At 39.1% G+C, this 13,906-nt stretch overlaps 1 protein-coding gene across 9 annotated transcripts in view; it reads right to left on the bottom strand.

Moving 5' to 3' along the window:
* The window catches only part of G3BP2 (G3BP stress granule assembly factor 2), a 55,901-nt gene extending 53,556 nt beyond the window's left edge, over window positions 1-2,345 (bottom strand). The window contains exon 1 of one of the 9 annotated variants that reach the window (XM_056803334.1): window positions 2,206-2,345. The gene's annotated coding sequence lies outside the window, so the exon portion shown is untranslated. Of the gene's footprint in view, window positions 1-1,347; window positions 1,570-1,644; window positions 2,172-2,205 lie in introns of those variants that run through there. The other 8 variants (XM_001364890.4, XM_001364963.4, XM_056803331.1 and 5 more) reach the window with 8 other exon arrangements.
* Window positions 2,346-13,906: the final 11,561 nt, after the last annotated feature.

Genomic DNA, 13,906 nt, shown 5'->3' with positions numbered 1-13,906 from the left:
AAACATTTCCAAAGTAAGTAATCAAGTGAAATAAAAAAGACCACATATAGTCATTCCTAGAAACAAAAATATACATTAAGAGATTATTTCAGCTGGAGATATTCGCCATTCTTTCAGGTTCAAATCCAGGTTACCTGTCAGAATTAAATTGAAAACAGCATTACTGGATGCCCAAAGGCCCTCAACTGGTATATAGTATGTTTGGTTAGGTCATTTTGTTCACAAGAAGGCAGCTAAATTAAGAGGTAAATATAGTCTTAGATAAGAATTTCCATACACTGTCTAGAAAGCAAATTGTAAGGCCTTCTTCATTCCAGTTTGGCATTACAAAGGCCCAGGTAAATACAATTCTTGCATTCTGAAGAACAGTAGGAGGGAGCTTCTGGTGACCGGTGTTTTACTGTGCAACAGCATATAACATAATACCCATCCACTGAATTCTATTTTGAAGACATTTATTAAACATCTACTTCATGCAAGGCCCTAGAAAGACAAAGATGAACCTCAGCCTCTGCAGCGCCGCAGCCAACTCCCCACCCCCAATCTCCCATGCCACAGGACAGAAGCTTTACACGTTTTGTCTGGTAGAGGTTGGGTTAAAATATACACGGAAATAAAAAATAACAAATTACAATAGAATAAAAGTTAGAACAGCATAAATACATGGGTAAGGCTAAAATAGAGAGGCAAGACAGATTACTGGAAGGAATCATTTCCAGCTGGGGGGATAGCAGGAAATAATTATGAAGGTGATGCTTTGGCTGGCCCTAAAGGATGTGTGGAAGAAGCCTATTACAAACAGGGTGGGAAGAAACAAGATATAGAAAGGCAGCAGTGAGGTTTAACTGGGGATGGCATACAGAACCCAGGACGTGTAAAGCAGAGTATCATAAAACATGGCCGCAAAGGTAGGTTGGAGCCAGATGGTGGTGGGCTCCAAAGTGAACATGCCATCATCACATAACGAAACAAGAAAGGCGGCATATCATCATTAAAGGGAGTCGGCACAAACGTATAAATGTTATTCACAAACGCAAAACAAAGCATCCTCTCCCTCCAAAGAAATCCATTAATAATTAATTTCTTCTAAAATATATATATTATTTTCATCCATTATCGAGGGGCAAAGGATGACCTACAGATTCCCCCTTTTCCCCCTAAATCTAATACTTTCCTACAGGTCTGCGGAGGAGAAACGTATTAACAACCGAGACCTCGGGGGCAAATCCCTACATCTCAGTTTCCGGGTCCGTGGAAGAAGGGAAACTCAAATAAGATAGGTTCCCTCCCCTCCTTGCAGTCATAAACGCCGAGAGGGGCTGCGGAAAGGCAGAAAAGGCCTCGCACCTGCAAAGGGAGGCCGCAGAGGAGGAGGAGAAGGACCCCCCGCCGGGGAATGGACGGATGCACCGGGCGGGGTGTAAGGATGGCGCCGGCGGCCCCCCAGCCGGCCGCCTCAGGGTCTCGCCAGGCAGCAAGGGTGCCCGAAGGCCGCGACTTGTGCCTCGGCCTCCTTCCCCTCCTTCCCCTCCTCCCCCTCGGGCAGGGCGGCGCCGGCCGCGGCTTCCCCCTTTAGCCGCCCCCCCCTCGCGGGGACGGGGCCGCGCTGGCCGCTTCCTCCCCGGAGGCCCCGGCCGTCCTCACCTCGGCGCACGGCCCCGGTTCCCCTCGCGCGCCCACGGCGCCGGCAAGAACAATGTCCTGCGGCGGCGGTAGTGGCTCGCGCCAGACGGTTGCCTCGAGCCGGGGTGCGCCAGAGACTTGTCCCCTCCCGGCCACCACACCACCCCCTCACACACACATTTACACACGCACATTTTCACACACACCTCCAACCAACAGCGGCGGAGGCCAGCCGATAGACAGATTCGGTTCACGGAGGAGGCTGCGGCGGAAGGTCCGCGTTCTCTCCGCTTGGCCCGGCCTCCCCGACGCAACAAAAAAAAACCCCGAGCGAGTCTCGGGCGCTGTCCTGCGGGGCGCGCGCGCGCGTGTATGTCTCTCGCTCACGGTCTCTCCGACTCCCCTCCTACCCCGGCGCCGGGATCTGGCATTGAGCGACAGGGAACTCTCGGGTCCCGCCCCCTTTACCACCGCCCACTCTTATTGTTTTACCCTTGCCAGACCGGCTGGAAAGCCCCGTTGGCGAGGCGTCGACCAATCACGGACTCTCTCCACGCGGGGCCGCCTTCCCTCTTTCCCCACCTTTTCCCTTTTTTCGAGCACGCGCAGATCGCGACGACCCAGGCGCCCGTCCTCGCGCTCCCTCTAGCTCGCGGCCCGAAATGGAGAAAACCGGAACCGGCCTCTAGAACACCGGCCCTCCCCGCGGGCGCGCTCCCGCAGCTTTGACGTCATTGGAGGCTAGAACCCCAGAAGCCCAGTAGCTGGTCCTCTCTTAAAACTGGGCGATCACTGGAGGCTCTCCTGCTGCAACATTGTTCTCTTAGCATATGATGCTTTGTGCCAAGGGAAAGAAAGATGTAACAATTTTGTCTACAAAGACATGTTGCTGTAGTTACAGTTTGCAAGCAAGCAGCTACAGTTTCAACCTAGTATGAACCTTGGAGGTGTAGTGCAAAGAATCTTGGACTGGGAAGTCAGAGCACCTGGGTTCTAGTCTCTACCAGTCAAACAACAAGCGATTGTCAGATGCTTTGTATGTCAGGCACTCTGCTAAGTGGTGGGTATACAAAGAAAGGAAAAAAAAATCCCTTGCTCTCCACGTCACATTCTAATTGGGAGACATACAAATGATTAAGGGAAAATCACTGCAATTTGTACAAATATTAATTTTTGTATAAATACAAGAACTAAGTACAATTGACATCCATGGCACTACTAGATGGGATTTTATTTGTGTTCAAAGAAGTCAGAGAAACTAAGAGAGAGAGAAAAAAGAGAACTCCATAGCTTGCAGTCAGTACAAAGGCAAAGAAGAGGAGATGGAAACCTGGGAAGAGCTACAAAATAAATAGTCCAACATAACTGGATCATAGATTGTAAAAGGGAGTAAAGTGTAAAATACTTGTAAAGGTAGGAAGGTGCCAAGTTACAAAGGGCTCTGAATGCCAATCAGAGGACTATTGATCCTGGAAATAAAAGGGAACCACTAGAGTTTACTGAGTAGCGAGTGACTAGGCAGACCTTAGGTTTTAAGAAAATCACGTTGGCATCTGAATGGAGAATAAAATAGAGGGAAGAGACTGGAGTTAGAGGTGATAAGGGTTGAAATAAGGTGATGGCTGAATGACTTGAGAAAAGGGGATATTTAGGAGAGAGGCACAGAAGATGGGAAAGATAAGAATTGGCAACAGATTGGATATGTTGGTGAGTTAAGAGTAAGGAGTCTATAATGACATTCTACCCTGAAAGAAAGGTGATGACCTCAATAGTAATAGAACTGAAGAGGGGAAATTTAGGAAAAAGAATAATTAGTTCTATCCAAAATACAGTTGATAATGTAGTATTGGGGCTCTAGTGAGAGAAAAATGCTGGATACATAAATCTAGGAGTCACCTGCAAAGATGGTTAATAATGTTCAATAATCAATGCAAGTTGATGAGAAGGAAGTTCAAGGGGGAAGCATTTAGAGGGAAAAGAGAAGAGAGACAAAGACTGAGCTTTGAGAAACATCCAAAGTTATTGGTTGTGACCAAAATGAAGAAAGGAAACTGAAGAGGAATAGTCTAACACAGGTCAAAGAACCAGGAGAAAGCAATGTCAATGAAACCCAGAGAGGAAAGAGAATCCACAAAGAGAAGGCAATCAATAATGTCAAAGATTGATAAGGAGATTTTTTAAAATGAGGATTGAGAAAAGGCCTTGGAAATTAAGAGGTAACTTTGGAGAGAACTGTTTCAATCAGTTGATAAAGCTACATCTGAAATCAGTTTATAGAGGGGTTAGGAGAGATTGGAATGAGAGAGGTGGAGGCACCAAATGCATCTGAGTAGAGGCTTTTAAAAGTTTAGACTTGAATGGACAGAGGATCAAATAAGCATTTTTAAGAATGCAGAAAACATTGGTGTGTTTGTAGTGGAAGGGGGGAAAAGGGTTGGGTTTTTTTTAAGGGTTGGTCTTGGTTATTTAAGAGTTTGGTCACCAGGAATTTAATTAATTCCAAATAGATTTTATTTACAATTTCATTACAAAATGTAGAAAGAGTAAAACAAGAAATCAGAGAGAGGATAAGGTAAGATATCTAGCCTAAGCACTAAGTAATTTACTCCCAGCCCCTCTGGGCAGGGAGAATTAGTTTCAGCCAGCCTTGGCAAAGCGGAGGAACCAGGCAGTTTCTCAAGAGGATAAGTATTTCCTGAGGCCAGTCTCTTCAGAGAAAAAGCCAGCAGGTAAGAGTCAGCCTTTTCACTCACCATGTGTCAGTCCAGTCAGCAGATTCTTCTGCCCCTCTTCACCAGCCTCAACTCGAAAGCATGGAGAATTTCCCCAGGCTCCACTTCCAAAAAATGAAGAACTCCCTTCTCACAGGAAGTTCTACTTCAAGTGTCTCCAAGTTGAACTCCCAGAATAACTGAACTCAGGCCCTTGCCTCTTTCTTTTAAAGACCTTTTTTCTTGTGTCACTTCCCCTAATTCCACAACTACCAATCATAGTTGACACTCTGCTAGGACTTCCCAGAAGGCACTTAGTCGATTCTGATTCGTTACCCTCTATTTCACACATGAGTCACAGACCTCCCACTAAATGATTAAGTGGGATGTTTATATCTTTGGTGATTAGATCTAACATGGGCGGATCTTCCCACTCAACTTTAAGTATAGTGTTTGCACTTTTTGTGATTGAATCTAAAAATAGACCAGTCTCCATACTTAACTTCTAAGTAGGGTGTTTCCACTTATGGAGATTAAAATCTAAAAATACACATGAGTTACAATTTAAATCTTCACAATCAGGGAAGAGTTAAGTATCTTTATGGTTACAATCAGAGGAGAGCCAAATCTAATCTTCACAGTAGGCAGCAGGGAAGGAGGTAGTAGATTGGGGAGTGATTGAGGATAAAAGAGAAAGTGGGAATAAAAAAAAAAGTCTTTTGCTTGTGTTCATAGGATTGGGTTTAAGGATGTGTGTAAAGGGATTAGTCTTTGCAAAAAAAGAAGAGACACCAATTCATCCAAGGTAGAAGTGAAGGAAAAGATAGTAGGAAAAGGTATCTTTGGTATGGAAGATGAGGAATAGGAGAGAAAAGGGAGCTCATGGCAAATGGCCTCAATTTTTTCAGTGAAGTATGAGGGCAGGTTGCCAGTTATGAAGGTGAAGGGAATATGGTGGGAACTTGAGATAAAATGAAGTTTGTAATAGCAGCTGTGGAGAGTGGGAGAATGTCCTGTGGAAGTATAACTAATAGAGGATAAGTTTGGATTGAACATATCTCAAAAGAGGGAGAATTTGCTGGAGTGACTATAATAAAGAGTTTATAAAAGGTAATGGGAAACATAGAGTATTTGGATTTCTCTATCTTGACCAGTAGATTGTGGGGATGGAAGGTAAGAAAGTACAACCTGTCCTAGAAAGAGTGACAAAGGAAAATGAAGAAGGAAGAAACCAGGATTCAATGAGTGCCATAGGATGGAAAGTATAAGAAAGGGAAAAAACATTTTATATAATCTAAAATATTTATTGTAGCATTTTCTATGATACTTAAAAATTAGAAAACAAATACAGTTAATTCAGAAAGGAGAAGTTTAAGATGAAAGGAGTTCTGTTACATACGGAAGAGATACCTACTAGCTCTGTGACCCTGGAGAAATCATTTAATCTATGCCTCAGTTTTCTCATCTGTAAAATGGGGATAATAATAGCAATTATTTCCCTGGATTGTTATGAGAATCCAATGGAAATATTTGTAAAGTACTTTGCCAACCTGAAAGTGCTGTTATTATTATTAGTATTATTATATATGCTAAGCTATAATATTATTGTTAACTATTTTCTTTGGAAGATTAGTTCCAAATTTAAGAGATCACTGATCAAATTTGAATAATGTAGGTTTCAGTATACTCTGACATCTCAAATTAAGTTTATGGTAATATTTTGTCCACAAATAAGCATTTCAAGTAATAATATATTTGAAAAAAGGAAAGCTGTCACTAATAGATGAAGGCTTAAAAGAAAGCACATTTTAGCTGACCTCATTTAAAAAATATATAATTGATACTTGTCTTATGAATATTCCAGGCACAGCTGGAACTAAAATTGAGTTGGTGTGTATTCAGGCAAGATAAATTGTATGTTCATAAATGTAACATTCAGGATTTCAAATACCATAAGTATAGGAATCTGTCAACTCTGAAGCATCTTACCATTCCTTTCCCACTCACAATGGCAGTATTAGAAATTAACAAAGATTCTAGTCCCAATCTCCTGGGTCCATGGGTATTTTTCTGCCTTCCTTTCTGATAGTATATTTTTCCCTTTGTCTTCCCCCTCTTTGTTCCCTCTTTATTTGCTTTTTTTAGCTGCCTCTACAAGTAGCAGTGAATGCCAATATTCAGAAAAAAAACTACTGGTCTTATGGTTTTTCTTTTCGTTTTTGAAAAATTTCTTCATAGCCAGATTTTACCATAGTATAGCCAGTCACCTGACAGGAATTGTATAGTGGGCAACTATAAGCTAGCAGACTTGAGCCATACTGCTATGTACATAAACATTAGTATTTGGGTATGTTGTGTTTAAGATACCTATGGGACACACTAGTGGAGATGTTTAATAGGGAAATGGTGATATGGGACTGGAAATCAGGAAGAAGATAAGGGCTGAAGAAATATTGCCATCTTTATATTTATATCCCCAGTGTTTAACTTAGTATTTGGTCCTTAGTAGACGGCTCATAAATGCCTCCTGATGGAAGAATTGACCAGACATATAGATCTTACAGTTATCTGCATAGAGATGATAATTTAATCCATGGGAACTGGTGAGATCACCATGAATGAGGGGAGAGCCTAGGACAGCCTTAAATCCTTTCATATAATATTGTATGATCATCCATATCATGAATTATAGTAGGACACACTAGATTTTCACTCTCTACTACCTGGTCTTTATACCTTTCTTAGTTTCACACTCTGGAATTCTGAACACAGGTTCAAGTACCATCTATGTCTATATGATTATGTAAACTAAATTATATGTGTGTATGTGTGTGTGGTATGCATGTTTTGATGCTACTATTTCAATCCACACTCATTGAATTACAAAGGAATTCAATTATAATGAAATTAAGATATAATTTTTTTCACCATCCATGTTCACAGACTATCTGACACATGGACTCTGAGTGCCTGAGGACTCTGAGAATATTTTATATACATTCTTGATTGGAGAAATCCAAATTAAAGCAATTCTGAGGGGCCATCTAACACCCATCAGATTGGTCAGTATGGCAGTAACAGAAAGTGATAAATGTTGGAGGGGATGTGGCAAAATTGGGACACTAATATATTGTTGGTGGAGTGGTGAACTGATTCAACCATTCTGGAGGGCAATTTGGAACTATGTCCAAAGGTGCCTATCCTTTGATCCTGTAATACTACTACTAGGTCTATATCCTAAAGAGATAATTTTTAAAAGGGGAAAGGATTTGCTTGCACAAAAATATTTATAGCAACTCTCTTTGACATGAAAAAGAATTGGAAATGAAGGAAATCAATATCAATTGGGGAATGGCTGAACAAATTGTAGTTTATGTTAGTGATGGAATACTTTTGTGTTATAAGAAATGATAAGCACAATTATTTCTGAAAAAGCTGGAAAGATTTACATGAATTGATGTGCAGTGAAATAAGCAGAACCAGGAGAACATTGTACATGGTAACAACAATATTGTACAACAGTGGTTCTCAACCTTTCAAATGCCGTGACCCTGCAATACAGTACCTCATGTTGAGGTGACCCCAAACCAAAAAATTATTTTGGTGGCTACTTCAAAACTGTAATTTTGCTACAGTTATGATTTGGAATGTAAATACCTGATATGCATTATGTATTATCATTGCTACAAATCAAACATAATTTAAACATAGTGATTAATCACAAAAACAATATTTAATTATATGTTGAGAAATATTAATCCAGCAGGAGGCAGCCTGAGTGCTTGGGCGGGAGGTAAGTCCTGCCCGGGGAGGGGGTCCACAGACACTGCCTTCTTCTTCCTGTTGTCTCCCTCCAGCTTGAGCTGAGGCTTCACTTTGCTGGGGTTACTGGGTTCCATTATCCGCTCCAGGAGTTATCCTCTCCAGGACTCGTTCTTAACCCCTCCAGAGCCAGCACCTCGGGTGCTCTCTCTGGGTCTCTGTTTGAGTCTGGTCTCCAGGCAACAGGGTAAATCCATTGCTCTTCATAGGGGAAGGGCTGCTGATAAGTAACTAATATTAGTACAATGTGCGGGCAGCAGGGTCCCCGTTCTTTCTGAGATCTTGCTGTAAAGTAGAGGGATTTCTTAGCAGCTAAAGCCATTGGAAAATATGTATTTTCCAATGGCTTTAGGTAACCCCTGTGTTTTGTTCGTTCGACCCGACTGGGGTCACAACCCACAGGTTGAGAACCACTTGTACAATGATCAACTGTGAAAGACTTAGCTACTCTCAGCAAAACAATCATCTGGGACAATTCTAAAGGACTTAATGATAAACAATGCTATTCCTCCCCAGAGAAAGAACTGTTGGAGTCAGATGCAGATCAAAGCATATACTATCTTTCATATTAGTTTATTTATAGTTTTATTTTGAGGTTTTGGTTTTATATGAGTATTCTCTTCTAATAATGACCAATATGGAAGTATGTTTTTCATGATAATACATGTTTAATCCAGATCAAGTTGCTTACCAACTCTGAGAGAGGGGAGAGAAGAGATAAAGGGAGACAAATTGGATCTTATCATTTCAAAAAACATTTGTTGAAAATTGTTATTAAATAAAATGTCTTTGAAATAAAAAAAAAAGAATTCTTGATACAAATGAAGTCATTCCAGAATTTTCCAGCTCATTTGGTCTACTACCCTTTATAAAAACTTCCATATCCTGAGTAGGACTTAGGGGCTTACATGTTGTAGGTCCTTAATAAATGTTGAACCCAATTTAGAACCTCAGCTACAACTTTATACTCAAAGGTAAAGCCTAGAGAATCAACCAACCAACCAAAAAGCATGTTTTATAGCCTGCTATGTGTCAAGCAATATTCTATATGATATGCATACCAGGACAAAATTTGCAGGCAATCCCTGACCTCAGAGAACTTATGTTCTACAGGGAGAGATGGCATATGAACTTGTGAGATATACAAAGTTATGCAAGATAATTTCTAGGGTGAAGAAAGAAAGACATTGGATGCCGGAATATCAGGAAAGGACTTGAGTAAAAGTCTGTGCTGAGCTTTGATGGAAGCTAGGGAATTTAAAAAAAAACTGACATGAGAAAGAGGAAAAAGTACATTCTAGGCATAGGGGATAGCCAGCATAAAGGCATGGAGATGACAGATGGTGTATTATTTGATAGAATTATTAAAAAAAAAAAGGCTGACTGCACTTCAAGAATGCAAGAAAGAGGAATAGTATATAATAAGCCTAGAAGCATTGGAGCTAGACTCTTAAGGACTTTAGATGTCAAACAGAGGAGAGTATATTTGATTTTTTTTAACCTTTACTTTCTGTCTTAGAATTGATTCTAAGTATTGGTTCCAAGGAAGAATAATGGTATGGGCTAGTCAATTGGGGTTAATATATCAGGGTCATATAGGTAGGAAGTATCTGAGATTTAAATCAAAAACCTCCCATTTCCAGGCATGGTTCTCTATACACTGAGCTATCCTGGTATAATTGATTCTAAAGGCAATGAATAGCCATTGGAGTTTATTGAGTGAAGGAATGATATGGTCAGATCCATGATTTAGGAATAATAGTCACTTTGTTTTGTTTTGCTTTGTTTTCCTAAAGATGTTATTATATATTTTTTTCCAATTGTCTGCAAAAAAATTTTTTATATTCATTTTTTGACATTTTGTGATCCAAATCCTTTCCCTCCCTCCTTCTCCTCTCCCCTCCCCAGACAGCAAGCAATATGGTACAGCTTATACATGTGCTATCATACAAAACACATTTTCATATTCATTATGTTGTGAAAGAAGACATATCACTCATACAAGAAAAAATTCATGAAAGAAATAAAGTGAAGAATGATATGCTTTGATCTGCATTCAGACTCCATCAATTCTTTCATGGCAGTGGATAAAATTTTTCATCATAAGTCCCTTCAAGTTGTCTTGGATCCTTGCATTGCTAATAATAGTTGTTCATTGTTCATAGTTGATCATTGCACAATATAGATACCACTGTATACGATGTTCTCCCAGTTCTGTTCACTTCCCTCTGCATCAGTTCATAAAAATCTTTACAGATTTTTTCAGAAATTATCCTGTTCATCATTTCTTATGGCACAATAGTATTATCATATTCCATAACCTATTCAACCATTCCCCAACTGATAGTTATTAATTGCTTTGGCAGCATAGGTAAAGATGGATAGGAGTAGGGAGAGAGTGCAATGACTAGTTTGCACATACCCAGAAGCTAAATACAATTGTAGTGGGGGAGGAGAATAAATGAGGTAGGGACAGGGCAGAATAAAGAAACTTATGAACCAAAGATCCCTAAAACATATGTAATGTGTATCAAGTAAGATATTATAAAAACTAAACCTTGTAAAACATAATATTACATAAATTTTTATATAGTATTAAAAGTATTATATAAATATTATATAAATTATTATATAAATATTAGCTATTCTCTACTGTTCCCTGCCTCAGTTTCATAGATCTAGATGGTCCTAGAAGGGACCACAAAGACCTCCTACTTCCATCTCCTCATTTTGCATGTAACTTGTCAAAAGTCACATAGTGGTAAGTGTCAGAGTTGGGTTTTGAATTGAAGAAGTGAAATTCTTGAACCCCAGAGCCAGTGGTCTTTCCCTATTAAGTAAAGATTCTCGGGTGTTAACCATGATGAAAAACTGAAAGTCTAAGAGAATCTTTGGAATAAAATATGCCACTAAATGTGCAATTGCTCCCAGAAGGTACCATGTCAAAAGTAGAATAGGCAATACTTTTGGAGCAATGGAATCCTGGCCTTGATTCTGACCAATAAAGAACTGAAATAGACATTGTGGGAATCCTAAGGAGAAGGGATCAATCTGAATTAGAATTTGTAATAGAGGAGAGGAAAACACTGTCTGGAGTAGCCCCCTAAAGGTTGGAGAGCAGATTTCAAAAAGTTTAGAGAAAGAAAAGGAAGAATTGCCTGGTCTGAAATTCCCCCAAAGAAGAGAAACTCAAGAATCTCTTTGCAAATTCTCTGCATAACAGATGACTCTGTGGTTTATTAAATACTTATTTGGTGGTTGCAATGTGGAAATTCTCTTTGCATAATAAGTGATCCAATAATAATTTGTTAAGCATCTACTTGGCACTTGTATGAGAAGAACCTCAATCTAGCCCTGGATGGAAAGTTTCCAACATATACTAACAATGTTGCTCTTGACAGCTCAATTTCCAAGACTCCTCAGGTAATTCTCTAACACTAAACTACAGGATATTTGCCAGTCTGAAAAGAGAGCTTCCTCCTTGAGAGTCCCCTGCCCAACAAAAAAAATCAATGTTTGTTAATAGGCACTAGAGATACAAAGATTTTTTTAAAAATATATTTTATTTGATCATTTCCAAGCATTATTCGTTAAAGACATAGATCATTTTCTTTTCCTCCCCCCAACCCCCATAGCCGACGCGTAAGTCCACTGGGCATTAGATGTTTTCTTGATTTGAACCCATTGCTTTGTTGATAGTATTTGCATTATAGTGTTCATTTAGAGTCCATCCTCTGTCATGTCCCCTCAACCTCTGTATTCAGGCAGTTGCTTTTTTTCGGTGTTTCCACTCCCATAGTTTATCCTTTGCTTATGAATGGTGTTTTTTTCTCCTGGATCCCTGCAAGTTGTTCAGGGACATTACACCGCCACTAATGGAGAAGTCCATTACATTCGATTATACCACAGTGTATTAGTCTCTGTGTACAATGTTCTCCTGGTTCTGCTCCTCTCGCTCTGCATCACTTCCTGGAGGTTGTTCCAGACTCCATGGAATTCCTCCACTTTTAGCACAATAGTATTCCATCACCAACATATACCACAGTTTGTTCAGCCATTCCCCAATTGATGGGCATCCCCTCATTTTCCAGTTTTGGGCCACCACAAAGAACAAAGATTTTTTAAAAGAAAGAATTCTTGTCTTCAAAGAGTTTATAATCTCAGTGGAGACAATATGAGGGGAACGTAGGTCAGTTAAAAAAAAAGAACTAACTTGAGAAAGGAGAGATCCCTAATAACAACTAGGAGGATCAGGGAAGGCTTCACAGGCAAAGTGGCAACTGAACTTAGTCTTAAGGAAAGATAAGATTCTGAAAGTCAAGTTTGAGGAGGCAGTGAGTGTATTCCAAGCATGGGAGATGATTTGTGTGCAGAGGTTGAAGGTGGAATAGCAAATTCAACAAAGAACTGATTGTATGAGAGTCATAGTCCATCTATGATCCAGTCAATCAATGAACAAACATTTATTAAGTACATATTCTGTGCCAGACACTGAGCTGAGTTAGTGGATGCAAAGACAAAAATGAAACTAAAATTGAAAATTAAAGCTGAAGAAAGGTTGTGGAGGTACTTTCATTGTGAACGAAATTCTGTAAATAAAAAAGAATTCTCATGAGAAAAAAAGGTAAAGTTATTCAAAGAGACTGATGCAAATGTTCAAGGAACTTATCAACTAACATTTCCAAAGGGTATATAAAACATGGAAGCAAAGGCAGGTAACAAAAATGAATACCAGAGCATGGCATGGTCCAGTAAGAATAATGCTAGGAGTATAAAGTCATTGAATATTGATTAAGAAGAAGCTTTGAAAGAAGAATTTAAAAAGGCATAGAACCACTGCTTAACATAGATAAGACCAGTAAAAGGGAAGATGGGAACACTGGAAAACTACTCAAGTCTTACTTTGCTTTTTTTCTTTGCCAAGGAGAATAATTTTCGGATGGGAAAGAAAAAAAATTGTTACCAGGGATTTGAAATACGCATTAGCTATTATTCCTCTTCTTATACTCTCTGATACAGCCAAAAGGGTCTTCCTTCTATTCTTTATATACTTATATACTATATTTATATAGAGAGTATTTAGTATAGTTATATAGAGAGTATTTAGTATAGTTATATAGCGAGTATATACTTTATATACTCCTATTTCTGTGTCTTTGTACTGACCATCCCATGTCCCAAATATATTTCCTCCTTACTTCAATCTCATAGAATCCTTAAGTATCTCTGCTCTCACCAAGCTTACATAAATGCTTTTCTTAATCTGCCTTCCCAGCTACTAGTGTCCACCCTCACTAATTACTTTATATTTAAAGACTTTATATTTTATATTCATCCTGCCTACACTTAAATAAAACATATATAAATGTGTATATATATTTATGTGTGTATGCACATGTACATGTGAATATATATGCATACATATACATATACATATATATGAAAGAGAGAGGCAGAGAGAGAGTATGCAAGTTTGGTGAGAAATTTCTTTTTTGGACTTTGCATGCTCAGAGTCTTGAATGCCACCTATATGATACCTGAGATAATAATTATGTTATATTATATGGTATGTCATTAAAATATAATATTAAGCATCTGTCACTTAATAAAATGTTTTATTTATTAAATGTTTATTTATATATAATATATCATTTCTTAACAGAAATAAATAAATAAATGATAAATAAAAATGGTTGAGATAAATAAGAAGGTATTAAGAAAGAAGAAAACAACTGACTCTTCTCCACAAG

The sequence above is a fragment of the Monodelphis domestica genome, chromosome 6, assembly GCF_027887165.1.
Source record: "Monodelphis domestica isolate mMonDom1 chromosome 6, mMonDom1.pri, whole genome shotgun sequence".
Lineage (NCBI taxonomy): Eukaryota > Metazoa > Chordata > Mammalia > Didelphimorphia > Didelphidae > Monodelphis > Monodelphis domestica.
The sequence above is the reverse complement of the archived record's forward strand: the minus strand, read 5'-3'. Positions and strand labels throughout refer to the sequence as shown.